The 6100-nt window shown below is 48.1% G+C and overlaps 1 long non-coding RNA gene across 1 annotated transcript; it reads left to right on the top strand.

The window, feature by feature from the left end:
• The first annotated feature begins 2697 nt into the window (after positions 1 to 2697).
• On the top strand, positions 2698 to 3287 carry LOC119128270. The gene is made up of 3 exons (XR_005098955.1): positions 2698 to 2734; positions 2812 to 2966; positions 3038 to 3287. It is a non-coding gene; the product is annotated as an uncharacterized LOC119128270 (long non-coding RNA).
• Positions 3288 to 6100: the final 2813 nt, after the last annotated feature.

The raw sequence follows: 6100 nt of genomic DNA, 5'->3' as shown, positions 1-6100 counted from the left end.
GGTGGCAGGACCGACCCTCCTCCGACTTCTGCTACCTGATCCAACGCTGGCACGCCAAGGCCTGGACGGAGGCGCGAGACGACTGCCTCCGCCGCGGAGGCGACCTGCTCAGCATCGCCGACTCACATGAGCAGGAATTCATAAAAAGTAGGCTGTCCGTAGTCGCAATCAGGGCTGTTGAATTCCCCCAACGTGGACTGTTTCAAACTCATTTGACCGTATACCTCCAAAGGTATCTACACTTTACTGCCAAGCGCTCCCTCTCTGTGGTTGGGCGTCAACAACAACGTCACGAAAGACGGCAGCGGATGGACTGACGGATCCCCGTTGGGTTACGTCGTCATGGACGGAGGTGGGTCCAAAACCCAACCGATCTTTGTCTGCGAGGAATGGAGCTGAGCATCTGTCGTCTCCTTCCAGGTGACCCCAACGACCTCTCTGCTGCGTCCTGTCTTTCCTTGCTCACAAGCAACGGCCGCTGGAGGTTTGACGATTGCCGGAAGAAGAGAGGCTACATCTGCAAGAAAAGCGGTAAGACACGGCGACGCTGGGCCGATTTTCACAACGTGCAGACTCGCGTCTTTTGCTTTTGTCTTGCAGGAAAGACGCCAAAAGCGCCGCGGCCTCATGACGGTAAGTCTCCTTTAATGTTGGCTTCAAGGGACGCGAGACATAAAATGACACGACGATGCTTTGGCAGGCTTTAAGGAGATCCTTGTCTGCAACAACCGTTCTGCTGACCTGGTATGTGAGGCTGAGAAGCAAAGCCGCATCAGCATCCAGTCCGCCTTTTACGGTCGGCGGAGTGACGACGTTTGCCAGGAGGACGGCGACTCACACGACGACTACTCATTGGACGACGACGACTCATTGGAAAACGGTAAGAGCTGAGAATCCACCATTTGCCAATGAAGGCATTTATCCGCCTACCTCTAAAGACTCATCCAGCGCGTTTCACTTGGTTTTCTCCTGAAAGTCTCCAAACAACTTTGGCCTGCTACGGAACGTCATGAAATTGAAGTGCATCAATGCTCATACTCACCGATGTGTTGTAACTTGCAGAGACCACCTGCTCAGTGGAAGGCATCCTCCCTCGCTACAGAAAAATGTGCAACAGCCAGCAAAAATGCCACATTGAGCTTTTGGAGGACGAGTCCTGCCCTGCCACCTCCAAATATCTGCAGATGATCTATAGCTGTGAACAGAAAGGTGGGATTCACGTCTTGCGATCTTCCACTCTGCACTGAATCTAGGACTCTTCACATTCCCAGAAAAACAAGGGGTTTGATGGCCAGATGTTTTTTTTAAGCATCCGTTCCAAATTCAAATGACTTTTGGCTGTCCTCAGTATGTCTCGACAGTCTGGGCATCGCCGACGGCAGCGTCGCAGACTCTTCCTTCAAAGCCTCCTCCTCACTGGAAGACGCCACCCCAGAAAAAGCCCGCCTCAACGGGGAGTCCTGCTGGAAGCCGGCAAAAAATCGTACGTGGAAAATTGACCACTTGGCACTTTGGTCTCCTGAGCTTTGGAATGTCTGCCTCCTCCAGCCGTTGGCAGTTGGATCCAGGTGAACCTCGGCTACACAAGAAAGGTGACTGCGATCGTGACCCAGGGGTGTGATAGCAACAACACTCGCTCCTGGGACATCCCACTTGAGATGAGACTGAGCGTTGATGGGAAGAAGTGGACCAAACACCCGGACGGGAAGGTGAGCCAATGGAGTCGACCGCGAACTCATCCTCCCATCTTGTCACAACAAACAAGGAAACATTCGATTTCTAGTTCATCGGCGGTGGGACTCATCTGCTTGAGACGCCCGCGTTCGCTCAGTACGTCCGCATCCTGCCGCTGGAGAATCTTCCCCAATTTGGCCTCCGCTTCGACATCTTGGGATGCGCACATGAAGGTGAAATCCGCCGCTTTGGTTGCCCAAACCAACAACTGCAAAACATGCCACGAACTCTCGCCTTTTGTCCGACAGATGAGACAACCTGCGCCAGAAAGTTCAACAGCGTCCGCTTCACCGATTCGATGACGTGAGTCACGCCTGACACGATGTTTCATTACCGCCTGTTGCCAATCTCACAACATGTACCTTCTGCAGGTTCTACTGTCCCCCGGGCTGTGACAAAGAGGAACACTTTGTCTTTGGATTGATGGTCTACTCCGCGGTACGTGATTGCCTGACCCACTGGTCGAGGTCTTGTATGTGATTGCAACTTTGTGTAAATGCAGGACTCGCACATCTGCGCGGCCGCCATTCACGCTGGAGTCATTCAGAACGACATCGGAGGAGATTGTATTGTGATGAGAGCTCCCAAACAGCAAGTCTACACGGGCTCCACCGGGAACGGGATCACCTCCAGAGAGTGAGTGGCCGACCTTCACGGAAAAGTCCCATGAAGAGCCACCGGCTAATTATCGCTTTACTATATGCAGTTTGAACGACCCACTGGGTGTGTCTCACACGTTTGCGGACGGGGGTGAGTTCCAAAACCAGTTGTTTATCTCCCGCTAACTGTCATGACGACTACAACTCACACGGGGTCTCGCCTGCAGAGCCCAGATGCGCGGCGCCTGACTGGGAGGAGTTTGCCGGGTTCTGCTACAAAACGTTTGACGAGGAAAAGAACTGGGCGGATGCTCAACAGGTCTGTCGTGGTTTCGGTGCCGAACTGGTGTCCATCCGCACCGAGATGGAACAGGCGTCAGTGAAAAATGTCTCCAACCTTGGTGCGCATCCCGACCGTTAATTAACAGTCCCCGTCAACATCTGAGAACCGGATGAGAGCTCTGTTCCCTCCCATCAGAAACCAGCGACATGTGGACCGGACTGAACGACCTGGCGCTTCCCGGCACGTTGGTGTGGTCGGACCGCCACGAGGTGACCTTCACCCACTGGGCCGCGGGAGAACCCATCCAGCGCGTCGGCCTCGACCAACACTGCGTGGCTGTGTTACGGCAGGTGCGTCCTCAAATGAGCATTGGGAAGAAGAAGAGCTTTGCGCGCCACTGAAATGGAATGTTTTCTTTCAGACTGGAAGATGGAAGCGAATGTCCTGCGCCCAAGTCAACAGCTTCATGTGCAAAATGCCCACAGCGCATTTTCCAATTGCCTCACCGGAGCCACAGGTGGCGCCGTAGAGTTCACCTGGCTGTGTCAGTTCCCAACGGCCCAAGAGCCCATGGAGAAAATTGACAATGCAAGAAAGTCATCATCGAAGACGGAGAATTTAATGCCCTTCTGACTCTGCTCGAAATAAATAGTATCAGCATTGTAACAAAACCATAAAGAAACATAAAAAGACAAAAAATATCACTAGCTAAGGCCGACAACATATCCGAAGGCCTGGAGCGAGAACTTATCTTATCACAAGTGTTTTTAGCATTTAGCTTAGCTGTTATCAGCCAACTAGATACAATGTGAACAAGCGTGCTATGTTCACTTACACTCGACTCTACTTGGTTTGTCCTTTTCTCTTTTTTTACGCGCTTGACTTAACTTTGACTGCCTTTTCGTAAAGCTTCTGACTCAAAGAGCAAAGCACATTGTACAGAAATTCCAGTGCTTTCAAAGAGCCCAATCATAAGAACGTGAGACAGCAATAGTCTTAAAGCTAGAATGAAAGGCCAAAGTCGGTTATTGCTATCGCTCATTGTTTTGTTTTTATTCTTGTTGTCTGGTCCTCGTAGCCCTTTAAAAAGCGAGCTCAGACTTGACGGCTTTTTGTTTTATTCTAGTTAAAAAAAAACTTCTATAGATTGTATGATTACAAATAATGAGTTTTGAATCAATAGAGAGCGATGTTACTGATGTTTGCGACTGTAGAAATGTAACTGGAAGAGTAATCCAGTATTTTCCATCATTTTCTATGGTCTGTTACCGCATCTACATCTCACTGTCAATTTATATCCAGTTATTGCATTTTTGATTACTGATTGGAGTTTTTGACTCGATCACCGCTGCCAGAAAAGTGTTGGTTTTCACTGTCGTTCTCTTACGGTACGTTATTGCGTGTACAATTCACTGTATATCATGTAGATGTATATCCAGTCATGGATTACATTTTTCGATCACTGACTGCAATATTTTAATCGATTACTGCTGTCAGAAAATATTGGGTTTTCACTGTTGTTGTAAACATTTCAAAATAAAAGCAATTGATTACGATTCAGGGTTTGTTTGTTTGTTTGTTTGTTTGTTTGTTTGTTTGTTTTGTCGACGTATTTCGACTGATTCAAACCGATAAACTGTTCCGTTCATCCTTACCACAAATGTTTTGCACTTAACGAGGGAATCTTGGAAAACATGTTGGAACGCGGCCCCGAGGACAAGAGCTTGACACCTTTGGCCATGATATTTCCCTAATAAAGTGGCCTGTTATTAGGTACACTTGAAAATGGCGGTGTACCTAATAGAGTGTCCGAGTGATGTCACAGATCAACCAGCCAATCAGAAAGTGGGGGTGAGGGCGGGTGTGGCACTTTTCACCAGTGGTGTCGACCTCCAGTCCTCGAGGGGCCGCGTTCCTGTATGTTTTCCAAGTTACCCTCGTTAAACACACCTGCGTGAAAAGATTTTGGTCAATTTCACGTTCTGCAGGAGCTAAAACTTTTCACGCAGGTGCGCTTAACGAGGGAATCACACGGACACTCCATTAGGTACACCGCCATTTTCAAGTGTACCTAATAACAGGCCACTTTATTAGGGAAATATCATGGTCAAAGGTCACAGGTGTCAAGCTGTAGTCCTCGGGGCCGCGTTCTCATATGTTTTCCAAGTTACCCTCGTTAAACACACCTGCGTGAAAAGATTTTGGTCAATTTCACGTTCTGCAGGAGCTAAAACTTTTCACGCAGGTGCGCTTAACGAGGGAATCACACGGCCACTCCATTAGGTACACCGCCATTTTCAAGTGTCTAATAACAGGCCACTTTATTAGGGAAATATCACTGTCAAAGGTCACAGGTGTCAAACTCTAGTCCTCAGGGCCGCGTTCCAATATGTTTTCCAAAGTTACCCTCGTTAAAAACACCTGCGTGAAAAGTTTTAGCCACTTTCACGTTCTGCAGGAGCTAAAACTTTTCACGCAGGTGCGCTTAACGAGGGAATCACACGGACACTCCATTAGGTACACCGCCATTTTCAAGTGTACCTAATAACAGGCCACTTTATTAGGGAAATATCATGGTCAAAGGTCACAGGTGTCAAACTCTAGTCCTCAGGGCCGCGTTCCAATATGTTTTCCAAAGTTACCCTCGTTAAAAACACCTGCGTGAAAAGTTTTAGCCACTTTCACGTTCTGCAGGAGCTAAAACTTTTCACGCAGGTGCGCTTAACGAGGGAATCACACGGACACTCCATTAGGTACACCGCCATTTTCAAGTGTACCTAATAACAGGCCACTTTATTGGGGAAATATCATGGTCAAAGGTCACAGGTGTCAAACTCTAGTCCTCGGGGCCGCGTTCCAATATGTTTTCCAAAGTTACCCTCGTTAAAAACACCTGCGTGAAAAGTTTTAGCCACTTTCACGTTCTGCAGGAGCTAAAACTTTTCACGCAGGTGCGCTTAACGAGGGAATCACACGGACACTCCATTAGGTACACCGCCATTTTCAAGTGTACCTAATAACAGACAACTTTATTAGGGAAATATCATGGTCAAAGGTCACAGGTGTCAAACTCTAGTCCTCAGGGCCGCGTTCCAATATGTTTTTCAAAGTTACCCTCGTTAAAAACACCTGCGTGAAAAGTTTTAGCCACTTTCACGTTCTGCAGGAGCTAAAACTTTTCACGCAGGTGCGCTTAACGAGGGAATCACACGGACACTCCATTAGGTACACCGCCATTTTCAAGTGTACCTAATAACAGGCCACTTTATTAGGGAAATATCATGGGCAAAGGGCACAGGTGTCAAGCTCTAGTCCTCGGGCCCGCGTTCCAATATGTTTTCCAAGTTACCCTCGTTAAACACACCTGTGTGAAAAGATTTTGGTCATTTTCATTTTTGTGTCGTCGAAAAAACAAACAAACAAACAAACAAACAATCCCTGAATCGTAATCAAATGCTTTTATTTTGAAATGTTTACAACAGTG

Source organism: Syngnathus acus, chromosome 10 (genome assembly GCF_901709675.1).
Source record: "Syngnathus acus chromosome 10, fSynAcu1.2, whole genome shotgun sequence".
In the NCBI taxonomy this organism is placed as follows: domain Eukaryota; kingdom Metazoa; phylum Chordata; class Actinopteri; order Syngnathiformes; family Syngnathidae; genus Syngnathus; species Syngnathus acus.
Note: the sequence above shows the minus strand (reverse complement) of the source record. Positions and strands in the feature narration are given on the sequence as shown.